This window comes from Budorcas taxicolor, chromosome 5 (assembly GCF_023091745.1).
Source record: "Budorcas taxicolor isolate Tak-1 chromosome 5, Takin1.1, whole genome shotgun sequence".
NCBI lineage: Eukaryota > Metazoa > Chordata > Mammalia > Artiodactyla > Bovidae > Budorcas > Budorcas taxicolor.
In genome coordinates, this window is record NC_068914.1 from 129632449 (window position 1) to 129650432 (window position 17984).

General features: G+C 38.1%; 1 protein-coding gene across 1 annotated transcript in view; it reads left to right on the forward strand.

Annotated features, from left to right (window-relative positions):
* The window catches only part of SOX5 (SRY-box transcription factor 5), a 749035-nt gene that overhangs the window by 153551 nt on the left and 577500 nt on the right, over window positions 1-17984 (forward strand). Inside the window, exon 2 of the mRNA XM_052640182.1 lies at window positions 8830-8871. The gene's annotated coding sequence lies outside the window, so the exon portion shown is untranslated. The remainder of the gene's footprint in view (window positions 1-8829; window positions 8872-17984) is intronic.

Here is a 17984-nt window from a genome sequence, read left to right on the forward strand (position 1 = left end):
GAGCACTTTCTAGGTAACAGATCTAAATTTGAATCATTATTGAAAACTTCTGTTTTCTAATACAGATGTTCATTTGAAAATGATAGATGGTCCTTCAGGAACCCAGAAGTGTTTTCATAGATTCTCATGCCTAGTTGGCAGTTTTATTGAAAATGACTGTAAATCAGGAAAGAGAGCTGAAAACACATTTCATGTCATCTTTAAAGAAACCGTAAGTTATTGTGGCAGAAAATGAAGAGGCCATTTTTATAGAAGATAGCAAGATAAGATGTTGAAATGGATAGGGGGAAAAAAAAAAAAAGACATGTTTCAAAGAAGTACCTCCAAGAGTTACTTGTTAGTTACAGTATATATGGCAGGGGTATGGAAGATAAAAATTAAAGTTGTCTATGAAGTCCAAAGTGTAAATGAGCTTTAGCCCATTTACATGTGCAGCTTCTTCTTCATTTTTTTTTTCTTTCTTTTTTTTCTTTTTTGGTGATGGTGATGGTGTGCTTCTTTTACAAGATGTTTATTCACTGGAAAAATGAATTTGAGCTTTTATACTGTGCTTCTTCTTCTTCTTCCCCGCCCCCCCCCTTTTTTGGTGATGGTAAGTGTTCTTTGACAAGATGTTTATTCACTAGAAAGTTGAATTTGAGCTCATATAGTGTAAGAACCAGGTGAACTCCCATTCTCCAAATGCATCTGTTGTTTGCTTCTTCCAGAATAAATATCACAATTCTGGATGAACAACAGCTGGAAGGCTTGCATGTAGTTCCATTCCTCATGGGTCCACAGGATGAAATCACTTGTGCATCACTGACAGTTTCAAATGGAGAAGAAAAGTGCATTCCATCATGATATGTCACAGAAAAATCTTTTTTAAAAACTATATTTTCCATTTTTGAGCTGTACACTTTAGTATAGTGAATGAGTTGAAAGACGTATCTTACACCCCAACCTTCTCTAAGACTTATTTTTGCTTTTTTTTTTTTAAGTAATCTTTTCTAAATTAATGTGTCCTAAGTACCAAAGTCTAGTTTGACAATGCAGTCAAAGTACAAGCTGTTTGATCATTGTACTGCTAATATTTGTATGGGTATCTTTTAAAGCATGTAAAACTTTAATATTAATGTTTCATTTTATTTTACTTGTTCAGGTGAGGAGTAGGTTTTCTTTGGCAACGTCTCATGGAGTAGTGGGTGAAACAGTGCTAACAGACAAAATCCTGGCCTGGGAGTTAGTGGCTGTGGCCATACTTAATGCTGCTACGGAGCTTTGCGGCCATGGGTCAAGGCTCTCATCTCCTTGTGCACATTTCCTCCTTGATCAAATGGAGGGTTAGCTTTGGATGATTTTCTTTTCAAACCTGGGAGCCTGCAGTGTCTTCTAAATAGGTCTCAAGTTTCTTGATATTTGCTGCCATCATTGTTCGCTGGTATTTCTGACTTTCACTGTAGATACTACCAGTTCCATAAATTTTGGTGGTTGAGTATATTTAATGATTTACTTTATCATGCAAATCTTTTATATGGCAGTCTGTTTTTGCATTCAGGAGCATACATTAGTTGTCACTGCTCTTTGCAGCATTGATAAACTTATCAGATTTAGTTGCAAACATATTTAGAAACCATGCCATGTGCTTGATTCACAACTGAAGAAATAGAACATAGCTAACACATTAATGGGAACAGAGAAACCTGAATTCCAGTCCAAAGTTTAACATTAGCTGACTCTGGGTCTTTGAACAGGTCACTTGTGTTTCAGTTCATTCATCTCAAAAATAAGGGGAAGAGGGAATTCTTTGGTGGTCCAGTGGTTAAGACTTTGCCTTCCAACGCAGGGCGTGAGAGTTAGATTCCTGTTTGGGAAGCTAAAATCCACATGCTTTGTGGCCAAAAACCCCCAAACATAGAACATAAACAATTTGTAACAGATTCAATGAAGACTATTGGAAAATGGTCCCCATAAAATAAGGGGAAGAGACTAAGTAATGTCTAAGATTTCATCTGACATTCAGGTTCTATCATTTTTTTCCTATAAATGTTATCATCAAAGTGATAAACAAATTTGCTTAGCATTTTCATAGCCTACTCTTTCTCAAGCATTTTTAATCCTCTTTTAATTCAGTGATGTAACACACATTTATTGACCACTTACTGTAAACTAAGCACTCTGAGTCAGAAAGTACAAGATTTGAATACAGTTATTACTTAAAAGTGGGCAAATCTTCTCACCTTCTTGAGCCATCTGCAAAATGAAGATAGCAATAGCTGCCATACAGGGTTGATAAGAGGATTAAATAAGGCAATAAAGTCAATAGCCCAGTTCCTGCCAAATAGAATGGGATTGATATTCTTATTAACAGTGTCTTATGCTATGCATTTAATTTTAAACCATTAATCACAGGGCATATTTAATGGTCTATACAATATAAATATAGTAGAATATCACTTGAGTGTAATGGATTTAGAATTTCAGATGCAATTTTATGTTGATTGAGTTTCTTATCCTTTCTTTTGGAAACCTGGTACAGAAATACTTGTCTCCTCTTGTACTTAGGATTAACTGAAGTTAAAATGAGATAAGGCAAGAAAATTTGCAACATAGTATTTGGCATGTAACACTTGAAGATGTTTGTTTTAGGCAAAACTTCCCAGGTGGCTCAGGCAGTAAAGAATCTGCCTACTATGCTGGGGACCCGGGTTTGACCCCTGGACCAGGAAGATCCCTCGGAGAAGGAAAATGGCTAACCACTCTAGTATTCTTGCCTGGGAAATCCCATGGAAAGGGGAGCCTGGTGGGCTACAGGCCAAGTGGGGTCACAAAGAGTCGGACACAACTGAACGACTAACACAAAAACTACTACCTGTGGCAATTAGGGAAAATTAGTCTAGTTTTGCTCTAGACAAAATTTATCCATGTATTCATTACCTGTGGTAGAGAATTGACTTGAGAATGAGTGGAAATAAACCATCTGGGGCAACAGAAATATGTTACCTCTTAACCTGAATGTTATTACATAGATAAGTACATAGGTAAAAATTCTTTTAGCTGTATTAAGACATTTCATTGTACTGAATGTAAATTATACCTAAAAATACTCATTTTAATCCCAACACATAAATGCTACATTATATTTTATAGCTAGGAAATTATCAGTTAATAATAATGTTTTTCTAATGCCATAGCTAAAATGTTACTCTCATACAATACTTTTTTCAACAATACATAAAAGTGAAAAAGAGCACCATGATTCCTTGAAGCCCCTGGTGCCTGAAAGTTGTTGGAGGAACACTCAGCGGTTCTATGTATTTCACCACCCAATTGTTTCAATTTGGCACATCATATTTTAGGATATTTATTGCCTGCTTACTTCTGAAATCTATTCTTTCCCCAGTGCAGACAAAACTGTACATCATCGAGTATTATTCTTATGAGGGCCTGGTCAAAAGGACCTGATCAATCCTCTGGCCTCTTTCTTCATGTATTTATCTGAGATGAGGACTAACTTATGACTTCTTCCAATCAGCCTTTATTTAGGATCGGGTCTGTAGGATGGAGTGGAAATGGCGGGGGCGGGAGCGGAAGCGAAAGCACAAATATATACATACAGTGTGTGAAAATAAAGAAAGGCATCTTTTGTTACAGCTGGTTGCAAAAGAAGTTTCTGCTTGCATGGCTGAAGATGGTATGAGATTAGTGGGGTTGCAGCGTTGTCAGGACAAAGACAGGCTGTGTGCGAGGGATCAGTGTGTTTGTTCAGCAGAGCTTTCTCTCCAGTTGTTGACAGATTTAACTGGTGTAATGTCAGGCCTGGCTAACTCCTCCCCATGATTGTCAAGAGGCAGTCTTCGCAGTAGTAAATGGCCATGTGGAGTATACCATGAATTCCCTATTTGTGTAGTAGCTGTAGCTTAGGGTGGAGATTTAATATTGAATGGACTCCAGATTGTCTAAATTGCAATCACAGTGTTTATTTAAATAGCCTATGGGGACCATTAAAGCATTTTAACTTTTGCTCCTATGTTTCTCATGTTATGAAATCTTGAAGCACATGGGGGAGAAAAGGAAAATCCAGCCTTGTAAAAGCATTAGGATGCTAAAAGTTCTCCCTGCTGCCAAAAATGCTTCAAGAGGTTCAGTTCTCTGAGCTCACATGTAATGTGATGGATGGGATCCTGCTGTGGTCCCTAACTAGGGGATTTTCCTTATACAGATACACTCATCTGTCACAGTGTAACCACTACTGTCTCAGCTCGAGATCCTTCCCAGTATCTGATCTCCACTTAGGTCTGTCCTGATTACAGTTAGTTGTTACAATGCTGCAGCTCGAAAACTGTGCAAAACTCTCTTTTAATCACCTGAAAACTGAAAGTCACTCAGTCGTGTCTGACTCTTCTCAACACCATGAGCTATAGCCCGCAAAGCTCCTCTGTCCATGGAATTCTCCAGGCAAGAATGCTGGAGTGGGTAGCAATTCCCTGCTCCAGGGGATCTCCCTGACCCAGGGATCAAACTCGGGTCTCCTGCATTGCAGGCAGATTCTTTACCATCTGAGCCATCAGGGAAGCCCCTCATGTAAAATTAAAAGCTTAATAATTTCATGGCAACTATGTGATTAAAAAATTATTAAGCTTTTAACTAACCCGAGTTCGGTCCTTGGCTCAGGAAGATCCCCTGGAACAAGGAATTAGAACCCACTCCAGTATTCTTGCCCAGAGAATTCCATGGACGGAGGAGCCTGGCAGTCTATGGTCTTGGGGTTGCAGAGTCAGACATGATGGAGCAACTAGCACTTTCACTTTTTCACTTTTCCATAGAGAAGAGCTATGTCTTTTATTCTTCTGGGAAATCCAGGGTGAAGGTGAAACTCACTTTGGTGTGTGAGGCCATGGACTTGCCATGCAGAGGAAACATGTCCATCTGTTTCTAAAGCAGGACTTTGGAACACAGAGCATGACTTTAGTTTCCATGCTGTGATTAAAACACAACACAATTAAAAACACTTCACAGTCATTGTCAAAGGGCTCACAGAAAGGTCTACAGTCAGTTCCCTTCTTTAGGAAGATTTTTCTATTCTTTTGAAGATACAAAAGCCGGGGTGCATTTGAAGATACTAAGTATTATTTTCTGATTATGGCAGCAGTCTGATCCAAGAGATCTTTCTGAATCACTGAGCTCAATTTTCAACTTAAGAAAAATCCGTACTAAGTTTCTAGGGCTGTGCTAACTGCTTGGGGGTGTGTTGAAATTGGTTTCTACTCTTGAGGCTCCAACTCTAGGTGAGAGGACAAAGCATGCCTCAGTAGACTAGTTCAGGGCACTTTGAGGGCTCACTAGACCAGCCCCTCTGCATCATTTTGCCTTGTGTTTATAGTGTGACAACAATACCTATCTATCTCAGAAATAAACTGGCGGTTAAGGTGCTAATATATATGAAAGGCTTTGGCCTTTCTTGAAATAAAAATACTGTAGGAATAGTTTTGCCAAGGGCGTGAGAAAATCAGCAGTAGCATTTTGCAGCTAGGCAGTGGCCATTTAACTTGACTCAGATCATGCACAGCTGAAAGTTCTTTTTCATCACAAGTTTTCTGAAATATCTTTTTATGTATCCTCTCGATGTATAACTACAGGGTTAATTACTTCCAAATACATCATAATGTAGGAGTAGACATTTCCCTAATATTCTTTATTCCACCTTAGAATAAAAAGTCCCAGATTTCTTTTGATTCGGTGTTCCAAATATTTGGAACAATGTTATCGGTATTCCCCTCTTGGCCTGTTGTATACTTGCCTCTCATCTCTGATTCTTTTTTTAGAAACATTGTTGACAAAATCCATACATTTTAGAGAAGCCCTTTTTTACCTACTATTTTCCCTTTCTTGTTACAATAAACTTTTTTTTTAAGAATTGATCCATAGCTTCTTTATTCTCACTTTTAGTTTCCTCTTGCTTTTAACTACCTCTTCTTCACTCTATCTCCTCTCTCTTTCTTTCCTAATTGTGTAAGTATTGTGAACTATCAATAAAAGCTGTATAGAGGGGAGTGCAGAGAATGCTTAATCCATAAAACTGATGATCAGTCTCAGAATAACAAGAAGCTGACCATATGTCTCGTACTAGAGGGTGATATGTGCTTCCTGGGTGGCACTAATGGTAAAGAACTCACCTGTCAAAGCAGGAGACTTAAAAAACTGGAGTTCAGTCCCTGGGTTGGGAAGATTCCCTAGAGAAGGGCATGGTAACCCACTCCAGTAGTCTTGCCTGGAGATTCCCATGGACAGAGGAGCCTGGAGGGCTGCACGTCCATGGGGTTGTGAAGAGTTGAGCATGACTTAGCACATAGAGAGCGATACAGTATATATGACTAATTAGAAGAATCTCTGTTTGTTATAAGAGTTATACTAGATAAGAGTACATATCTTTCTTTTATCTGATATTCTTCTAATTTCCAGGGATATTTTTTCTAGGACTATCATCCCCCAAAAAGGATATTTTAACTTAATATATTGTTGAAAAGCACTGGAGTTTGGGACTAGAGGGGACTCAGAATTATTTTATTTTTCTGGAGCAAACTCTTGGTACTAATACTGTTGATGGTTGTTTTTTACTATATTACATTTTGCTGAGCCTGGGGACTGCTTTTGGAAGGTTTAGAAGTATCCAGGGAGGTGCCTGCCTCTTTGATTATTCATACCCAGCTCTTTATTTTTATTTGAGACATAAAATAAAAACACACCCTGGCTTCTGCTCAACCTCAACTGGCGTTCTTTTTAAAAACAAACCCCAAACTGACCAAATGGCAGCAGTACAAGTTTTTCTGAGAGTGACTCATCGTTCATGTCAATCAGAGTTCATTTATGGAAGCATTAAATTCTAGTGCCAGCCAGGCCACCTTTAGCCAAGTTAAAATGGGTTGTGATTTGGTAGGCTTGGAACGGAGGACCGAAAGGAAAACCAGAGTGATGCTATGACTCAGAAAGTGACTCTTTTTCTTCTGAATCAGATCCGAGCCACTGGTAGAATCAGTTCTCTTGGGAAGATGGCAACCTTCAGGTGAAAGGTTAAATGGAATCTCTGACCACCTATGTTCATCTTGTTGTTGGTTTCAACTCTGTGCCATTTTGGATAATTGCTTACTCTTCACCTTTTCCCCCATTGCTTAGTTGCAAATAAGAGTAATTTTTTCCTTTCTGTGTGCCTTAAGACATTTTTAAGGGTGACTGTGAACTTTTAACCACTGGTACGTTTTATACCAGAGGTGGTTTTGCTGCTTTGTTGTTTTAACTGATTTCTGCAAAAATGTACCACACTTTTGCCACTCTGCTCTTCTGATAAACACTGAAAAATGTTTCTGTAGATACTTACCCTCTGGAATTTGCTGCTTATTCTATTTATGTACAAACAACATCAATTCTAGTTTTCACACTTTTTTGTTCATTCTTTTTCTTAGTATTTCTCAGTTCAGTTCAGTCGCTCAGTCATGTCCCACTGTTTGTGACCTCATGGACTGCAACATACTAGGCTTCCCTGTCCGTCACCAACTCCTGGAGGCTGCTCAAACTCATGTCCATCGAGTTGGTGATACCATCTAACCAACTCATCCTCTGTCATCCCTTTCTCCTCCTGCCTTCAATTTTTCCCAGCATCAGGGTCTTTTCCAGTGAGTCAGTTCTTCATATCAGGTGGCCAAAATATTGGAGCTTCAGCTTCATCATTAGTCCTTCCAATGAATATTCAGGACTGATCTCCTTTAGGATGGACTGGTTTGATCTCTTTGCAGTACAAGAGACTGTCAAGAGTCCTTTCCAACACCACAGTTCAAAAGCATCAATTCCTTGGCTCTCAGCTTTCTTTATGGTTCAACTCTCACATCCATACATGACTACTGGAAAAACCATAGCTTTGACTAGATGGACCTTTGTATTTTTCTCTCTCTATTTTACTTCCAAAATGATTTAACAGGGATTAATTGCTTTAGAAAGCACTTACTGATCACCTATTATGTGTGTCTACTTCATCTTTTTTTCACTATGTCTTTGTCAGAAGCTCTTGAGTTGACCAAAAATTTGTTTGGGTTTTTCCATAATATGTTAAAGGAAAACTGGAATGAACTTTTTGGCCAACCCAAAATTTAGACTGTTTTTACTTCCATATTTGATTGATTTCTTTGTTGTTGTGTTCAGTTGCTAAGTCATGTCTGACTCTTTGTGACCTCATGGACTGTAGCCTGCCAGGCCACTCTGTCTTCCACTGTGTCCCAGGGTTTGCTCAAATTTATGTCCATTGAGTTGGTGATGCTACCTAACCATTTCATTCTCTGCCACCTCCTCCTTTATTAAATTAATTTAGTAGATTGATTTCTACTTCATGCCATCTTAAAGTTCAGGATTTTATTAAATCTTCCAAATACCTACATTGGTCAAATTGTGTGTGTGTGTGTGTGTTTTTCCTGTATTGACTCTTTTTAGTCAATAAGATCAAACTTTAAGAACACTCTACATTTCTCAGCCCTCCATATCAACCGATAATCAGGAGAGGGTTTATATCTTTTTGGCAAATTTATATGGTTGGTTCATTACAGAATTATGACCATTTTAATCCTCAGGACATTTGTTCATTCTGTATTTATTATTTTAATGCACAATTTTTGAAATCCTATTATGTATCTTTAGGTTATAAGTTCCTTGAGGTATAATATTTTTGGAAGGAAAAAAATAAAGGAATGCATGGATTAATAAGCATAGCCCCTTCTTAGGAGCAAAGCTCCTTTATAGTGAAGTTGTCTATGTCCTCATCCTACTCTAAATTAATTCAGGATTCATGTGGTTTTGTAATTATAGGTACTGAGCCTTTGTGTTGTTGGCAAAGGAGAGACAGAAAAGGTAAGGATTGATGCTCCGTGGAAATCAAGGGCCTGGGACTGAGGTGAGGAGATGAGAAGGTTGACGGTGGTCATTGTGGGCAACTGACAATTTAAAGTCATGGACTTTGGCATTGAACCTATTTAGTGATTAATCATTTTGGAGGTATCTGTCCCCAGTCTTTATCTTATTAGCTTGAATATTCTCAAATCTATCATCATGCATCCCAAGAGTTGATTAGAAGCAAGTGGCTTGCCTGTGGAAACTGGACTTCTGATCTTTGATTAGCAAGAACATCACTACCACACAGCATCCATATGGTTCTTGCCTTTTTCATGTCGTTGTATTTGATACCTGCAACTAGTTCGTTCCTCTTCCTTCATCTTCAAGGGGTTGGAAGACACTGAGTAATCAGACCTGGAGTCCAGAACAAGCGGCTAGTCAAGATCAGGTTCTTGAATTTAATCTCTCCGCCAATCCATTGTTGTAATTATGGTAACTGCACACGAATCTGACCATTGCATACCCTCTAATCCCCAAACTATTATACCCTTTTGTCCCTCATTGCAAAGCAAATTGCCATTCTTCATCAGGGAGGCTTTTCTATGCAACTGGGTTTAATTTTAAAATTAAAGCATTTGGAAATTAAGGATAATTACCTTCCAGTTTTCATTTTCAACCTCAGCTTAAAAATTAGTATCTCAGAGGAATGTGTATGAAATCTCTTTAGCTAATAGCCTATATTTGTGCCCTGTGTCCCTATACTCTTCTGAAAAAGAGAAGTTAGGCTATAAACTCTGTCATGTGAACACATCCTCATGTATTAACAGGCATATATTAAGAGTGCAACCCTTCTGAGATGTGAGTTCTTGAGTCATGAGTAAGTCATGAACCCTGAGGAAGTTCATATATGTGTATATATATATATATATATATGTATATATATATATATACACATATTCATTGTTCTATATAACATATTTATTGAGCACACCCTTTTTGAGTCCAAGGTATAGTAGAGAGCAAAGTGAGGTCCATAACCATAGGAAGACAAAGACAGTAACCTTGTAATGTTTTAAGGAAAAATCAAGCACATTTAATTTTACTATGGATGCAAAATTATATTATCTTACACTTGTTATTACTATGAATGTTTAAGGAGTTCTCATTGTTTTAATGTTATGCTTTTATGTATTTAAAAGCAGTTTGTCAACTATAAAAAGCTGGATATATAAAACATATGAGTTAGCACACAACTCTCATTGGAACTGATCTTGTGCCATAGCTACTGGATTTTCAAAAGTAAATTTAAAACATACTATCCCAGTGTATACAAGTTATCTCAAGTGCTTGAAATATTGCATTACAATCTCTTTGGATGAGGTTTGGGAGCCTGTAATTTTAACAAACAAACTAGCCAACTATAATGCTGGCTGTGGAAGGACCACACTTTGAAAAATGCCATATTAGAGAGTTTATCAGAGGGGGGCTTGGAAGGGACCCTCTGAGAATTGAATGCATCTCTCTTGTTGGTGCCTCCAACTCAGCAGCTGACATTGGTGATGCGTTCAGTATTTTTAGGCCATCCCTGTGCTAGGTACAAGCTCTGTAGAGATAAGTAAGTCATGGACCCTGAGCTCAAGGATCTCACAGTTTATATACAGCATTCTAGACTTCTCTGCCATTTTATAACTAGTTGCCATGCTATCCTGTGGCATTTTCCATTTATCTGCTATTTATATACTTACATATTAGTACATTGCCACATTGATCCTGGATGCTTGAGTTTTTCTAAATTACACATAGTTGTCATTACAGATGAAAACAGAGGCTCAGGGAAAACTAGTTATGTTGGCCAATTTCTGGTTATGTAGAGCAAGGACGTGGCAGAGCTCGATCCTCTGATTCTAAGTACAGAGTTTCTTTTTTTTTCTTTCCACTTCATTGCATTTCTGTGCCTTGTGAATATGAGTTTAGAATTTAGAGTATTTCTTTACCTCTCACAGGTATATCATAATATTCAGAAATTCTTCAATATGTGTGCAGGTTGTTAGTACCATGTTCCCAGCCACTGAAAAATGAACTCATTCAGTATCCTTAAGTAAAGCCAGATGGCTCCATTGAGAATGGCAAGGATCTCTTGTAAATAGGATTACTTGTACATTCCAGAAACTTATGACAACTGACACATGAACTAATACTAGGAAATAACATATAGACTTGCTGGGAGGGAGCCAGACTTTGACCACCTCCATTTGAAATGTTTCTCACATTAGAGACTCCTCTTAGTCTAACTAGTGCCATTGCTAAAGTTTATTTTTTGATTTACTATGTCTAACTGTTATTTGTCTGTTCATTCACTCATTCAATAAACATTTCCTGAGCACTAATTGTATACCAGAACAGGCCAAGTCACTAGTTATAAAATCATGAATGAGGCATGTTCCCTACCCAAATAAGAAGCAAACTATATGTAATGACCACAGAGGCGTGAATAAGGGTCTTTTCTATGATTTCTCAATTCTGACAGTTACCAGTGGAAATACTGGTTGGGGAAGTGAGTGTGTGGGTGAATTCTTCAGGAAGGGTTGAAATTTGTTATAGCTACGCATCTGGCAGTACTTAAGAATTATGCATGATTTCATGTTTCCATGGGCACATGGTACATTATAACACATTATGTAATAGGCTGGTTGATAAAGCACTTTAAAATAGTATAACATTGTGCCTCTCTTTCCTCATCCTTAAATCACTGTACACACATCAGTTCTCATAATATTATTCCTAGGAGTTGTTGTGAGGATGTTTTTATTATCAGTCATCGCTGTGGTAACATCAGTCCAGAGCTGAAGAAACTGAAATGCAAAATAACTTGCCCAGGGCCACTCTACAAAAGATTGGCAGCATCGCATCTCCTAATTCTCTTTCATTTTCTGAGTCTCAGAATTTCTTTGAAAGACTTGCTAGCCTGGATATTTTGTTCATTTATTTTCCTATAACTTAGCATGGTGCTTCATATAAGGAGTAGACTTTTCTGTGGGTGGTCCACTGGCAAGCTCTTAACTCTCCAGGGCCTTGTCTTGAGGAAGATATGGTTCCCACTCTTCTACTGTTTCCTACAGAGAAACCATAGTTAAAGAGCTCTGGCCTGTATACTAAGGAGACAGGTCTTTGTGGACTTGAATTTCAAACTTTGTAGGATGCTCATCAGTTTCTGTCACTCAGAAACACTTAAAGCCATTGATATTTAATCAGTTGTCCAGTTAGTTTCTTTTCTGTAAATATCTGCCTTATTCTGACATCATCTAGCATTCTTTAGCACAGACCGCAAGCTTACCATGTCAAAGATCAACTGTGCTAAAACCAGGAGAAATAAGAACTAAATGTGAAGATCTTTTCAGACTTGATTCCACTCAATGCTTCTTAGCTATGCGGTAGAGAAGCCTGGAAGAAAGGAAAAAAAAAAGCATTTCAGAGTCAGAGAAAAATTTTCTTTGCTCAGGCAGGTCAAGTCAGTTACTTCTCCCTTTCTTGTTGCTGTTTCACATCAGTTTACCAACTGCACAGTCAGGAAGGGAGTCTATCTTTTGAGTTTAGAAGCCTGTGATGTATGACTTGGTGTACATATGAGGATGTCATTTGATGAAAATTAGTTGACTCAACTCTTATAATATTGGTTTGCTTCTTGAATATATCTTTACGTTTTTTTCTCTCTCAAACTGCTATATTGAAAAAGAACAAAACTCCCGTTCGAACACAACAATTATTTGAAACCATTTTCCTCAGAGCAAGAGAATACTTTATATAGTAATGAGTAGCAAGCCGTGTTTTAATGTTCGCATGATTGACGCAATGGTTCACAACAGTTCCTCTGGAACCATTCTTGCTTCTTACATTATAAGTAAAGTCTGTTCAAAGAAGGGAGCAGAAGAAAGAAAGTTTCTTATCTGTCAGGTTGATACAATGGGTATATGGCAACCATATAAACCTCAAGTGACTCAGTTATTACAAGGGACCTAATTACTGACCTTAGACTTTTGGGTGACACTGAATACTTTTCTTAGGACCAGATTGCTTAGCTTTTCGCAAAAAAAAAATCCCTGTTTAGAGTTTTGCACAAAAGTTGTTAAGAGTGCAGTAGTAGCGAGATGAAGTGGGGTCTTGGTTTTTATAAAATGTTACTTCTATCTGGATAATCATCTGGATATGAGACCGAGTGTTATGACTACAGCGTGGGCACAGTGATAACTGGTTCTGGCTCCTCGGCAGGCACAGTGAGGCCAGGTGGAAATACTAACACAGATTGGAAAGCAAGACAAGCTGACTTTTGGTGGTAACCTTAATACTTGATGTTGTTGTTCAGTCAGTAAGTCACGTCTGACTCTTTGTGACTCCATGGACTGCAGCATGCCAGGCTTACCTTTCTCACTATCTCCTGGAGTTCGCTCAAACTCATGTCCTTTGAATTGGTGATGCCTTCCAACCATGCCATCCTCTGCTGCCCCCTTCTCCTCCTGTCCTCAATCTTTCCCAGCATCAGGGTCTTTTCAGTGAGTCTGCTCTTCGCATCAGGTAGCCAAAGTATTGGAGCTTCAGCTTCAGCAGCAGTCCTTCCAATGAATATTCAGGGTTGATTTCCCTTAGGATTAACTGGTTTCATCTCCTTGCTGTACAAGGGACTCTCAAGAGTCTTCTCCAGCACCACAATTAGAAAGCATCAATTCTTTGGCACTCAGCCTTCTTTTATGGTCCAACTCTCACATCCATACATGACTGCTGAAAAAACCATTGCTTTGACTATGTGGACTTTTGTCAGCAAAGTGACGTCTCTGCTTTTTAATACACTGTCTAGGTTTGTCATACATGTACACACATGTTCATTCTCAGTCATGTCCAGCTCTTTGCAACCTCATGGACTGTAGCCCACCAGGCTCCTCTGTCCATGGAATTTTCCAGGCAAGAATACTGGAGTGGGTTGCATGGCAAACCTGCATCTCCTATATTGGCGGATATGTTCTTTACCACTAGCACCACCCAGAAAGCCCAGCCTTCCCTGAGTACTTGCTAATTACAAGTATCTTAAGTTCTTCACATACATTGTCTCTGTGAGGTGACTTATTACCCTGAGCTGGCTGTAGGTGACAGAAACCTAATTCGAATATGCTTGAAGGAAAGGAAGTGTTATTTCACATAGTGTTTCACAAACTGCCTAGCTTTAGGCACAGTCATTTCAAGGTTTATGTGCTCTCCTTATCTCTCATCTTTCTTTGCTTTTCTCTGTGATGGCTTCAGTTTTAGACAGGCTTTTGTGCATATGACCTAAAAAGTTCAAGCTTCTTTCCTCATAATTCTATCAGAATTCCAACATAGGTTATCTGTTGGTTCTGCCTGTATATTGAGTCCATACCTGAACCCATTTTTGTGGTTGAAAAGATAAAATGCCTTTTTTTTTTTGGCCAGGGCATGGTTTGAGAATGAGGGACCAGTTGTTTCCCACAGGGAGAAAGAAAAGAAAAAAAAAATTAATGTGAAGTTGCCAGGCAGGTCAAAATAATTAATCTCCATGACACCATAGCAGTATCATTTTTTCTTATTCACAAATATAAGAACATTGCCCAAGGTCACAGAGCAAATATATGGGAGTACATGGACTATAACCCCATCTGTATGCCAATGCCCGTGTATCCGCAAGACACCTAACAAGGTTGAGTGTAAGACTAGAGGCAGAAGGTCTGGATGTGATTCTGACTCCACCTACCACTTACTAGAACTGTGCCTTGAGGAACAAGGTAATTTGTCAAGTCTTTGTTTCATTACCTATAAAATGAGAATAACAATTGTATCTAGTTCATAGGGTAAGACTGAAGATTAAGTGGCATCAGTGAATGCAGAGTGTTCTGCAGAGTTCCTAACATATTATAAGTGCTCAGTACATGGTGACTAGTATTATAGTGTTTTGTTTTGTTGTTTTATTTACCACAAAACTGTAATTTAAATCATCAGTTGTTCTGACTTCACATTTAGTTGCTCATTTACTCTAGGTAAAAAAATGGATTAATAAACCCAAGCCATCACCTGATCAAAACTCCACATTCTTCCATTACTTAACATCGCCAATTCCGTACATTTAATTTATTTTAAAAATATTTTTGGTATTACTTTTGTAGTCTGATACAATTAACTCTTTACTATTGCTTGATGAAGCAGTAAGTTTGTACAGAAAGGGAACCACATTTGTTGTGCACCTAAAACTAACACAATGTTATAAATTAACTGAGTAGTGAATGTTAGTCACTCAGTCATGTCCGACTCTTTACGACCCCATGGACTAGCCCACCAGAATCCTCTGTCTGTGGAATTCTCCAGGCAAGAAATTGGAGTGGTTGCCATTTCCTTCTCCCGGGCACCTTCCCAACCCAGGGATCGAACCTGGGTCTCCTGCATTGCACGCACATTCTTTACTGTCTGAGCTACCAGGGAAGCCGCCAAATTAATTCTACTCTAATATAAAATGAAAATTTAAAACAAAGGGGGAACCACATTTTTTTCCCCTACTGTATGTTTCACAGTACTTAGCACTTTGTGTATACAATGTAGATATTTGTTGATTTCATTTATTATTTTTCTGTACTTCTGATTATGGCTGTATCTTGAAAGACCCCTCATAGGAAATTAGCAGGCAAGATGTGGTTCCTTTTCCTTGAAATTTATAGGTGAATCCAGATTTGAGGGTGAGGCTGGGAATCAGATACCAGAAATCTGTGGGAAGAGAGGGCATGCCCCCTCCCCAGGTGCAGACGCAGCAGAGAAGACTCCTTGTTGGGCCTCTAAGTAGTCCATCCAGCTTTTCTTGCATGTCTACCTCATTTTCAAATAAATTTAAGGCAGCACGGTGAGAATAGAATTTTCTTTAGCAAATGCATTAAAAATCAAACTTTGAACTAGGTAAGTAGAGTTTTCTAAATTGTTTCAATGATTTGCAATGTCCCAGTGCCAAATGTGGGCTTTATTTATCCGAGAGGAAGAAAATAAGCTACTTAGCAAGATCACTCTTCTAACCACCAATCTAGCCTATTTCCTTTTAAGATAATTAAAGATTTCGGTAATACGGGAGTGTTTTGAATATGGATTTACTATCAATATCACACAGGAGAGCTGATTTCAGAATAAGGTGCAATTTAATGCCAGAATTTCAATATTTAAATGTCTTAGAGATTAGACTATAATGATAAATATGATATGCATATAGTATTTGTATATATATATGTATAAAACATTGTATATAATTACAGAGAGACTACTTCTGTAGCAAGTGATAATTTTAAACTCCTGAAATGTTATAATAAAGTGAAACAGCATAGTTAGATTAATGAAGTGTTTCTTGAGTCTTGGTTATAGACTATTCAAAAAGGAAGCACATATTTGACATATATTCTCGCAAGAATCATGAAAGGCTCTTTGACATTTGTCTTCACATTATTTGACCCTCCCACCAGAAGAAGTGACTTGAACAGAGCCTTGCTGCTGCTGCTAAGTTGCTTCAGTCGTGTCCGACTCTGTGCGACCCCATAGACGGCAGCCCACCAGGCTCCCCCATCCCTGGGATTCTCCAGGCAAGAACACTGGAGTGGGTTGCCATTTCCTTCTACAATGCATGAAAGTGAAAAATGAAAGTGAAAAGTGAAAGTGAAGTCACTCAGTCGTGTCCGACTCTTAGCAACCCCATGGACTGCGGCCCACCAGGCTCCTCTGTCCATGGGATTTTCCAGGCAGAGCCTTAGACAAAGCTATTTAAACCACCTTTATTTATTTATTTTTTAAGGAGTTTATAACAGCAACCTGGTCAAGGTTCAAGGTCGTGTGCTCTTTCCATGTGGTGAAATACTTTGGCCACTTTCTAAAGTGTAGCATTTGGACTTGCAGCCTAAAGGCTAAAAAGCCTATATCTTTTAACCAGCATAAGACAATAAGTATTCCCTCTATATTTACAGAATTTTTTTTTTCTTTACAAAAGTAATAACACTAGGTAAACAACAAAGTGCTGCTAGCATTTTGGAGTTTTCAACTAATTTCTCAGCAAAGAAAATATACTGTGCCCCGGTTGTATTTAGTGTAAAAATAAGAGGAACATCCTTGAGACAGAAGTGATTTTTCTAGTAGGTTACCTACAAGGATATATATTGATTTCTATTGGTAGTACTGGCTTCTGCCTACAGATGTACATTGTGTCCAGGGGTTTAGGAAACAGAGCTTTTAATTCTTTGTAAATAGTAGCATTGTATGAGAGGGAATTTAGTTTTTTTCACTGCAACTACAAAAAATATTGTGCACGTTGGTTTCAAATGAATTGACCTTTTGTTTCAATGAGGGCGGTGTGTTACTTGTTATGGAGTGACTCCATTTGCCCATGCAAATAAGCACAAAGCCAGGATATTATCAGGCAATGGCAAAATTAAGAGGTAGGTCAGATTTAATGGAAACATCTGTCATTAACCCTTTTACAGAAACTGCCTCGGGGAATCCTTGCAGATAAAAGCTATGCTAAGCTATCTTACCTTGCTTTGCAGAGCTGCAAAGGCATGGCAATCACAACACAGAAATTCTGCTCAGAGAATGTACTTGAAAGACTGGCGCGTTTTAGAATATGGAAGAGAACAACAAGGTTTATTTCGTGCGGCATTCTCTTTATAAAAAATTTAAAGTCAGTAGAACAATTAAGGCTGCTATTAATTTTTAGATTTTACACCACATAATGTTCCCCACTGTTGGCTACATTATGTCATTCCAGTGTCATCATATTAATACCTCAAATCACAAATGAAATATTTACAAGCTATTTTCTGAAATTATGTAAAACACAAAGTTAGAAAAAAAAGTGTACCCGTATCTGCACATGGTACTCCACGTTTGCCTATGTTGTGCAGTAGTGATAAGAGAAAGTTAATTTTGCTAACCGAGCATTTATTGAAGATAATTTATGAAAGTTGCAGTCACTTGGATGCCGTTTATTTTTGTTGCTTTAAATTATCTGTTACTAATAAAAGTATATATGAGTTGATATGCATTTGCAATGGAATTTAAGACACAACTTTAAAAGATCATAATCATGCAGTAAACTGCATTTGAAAAACATT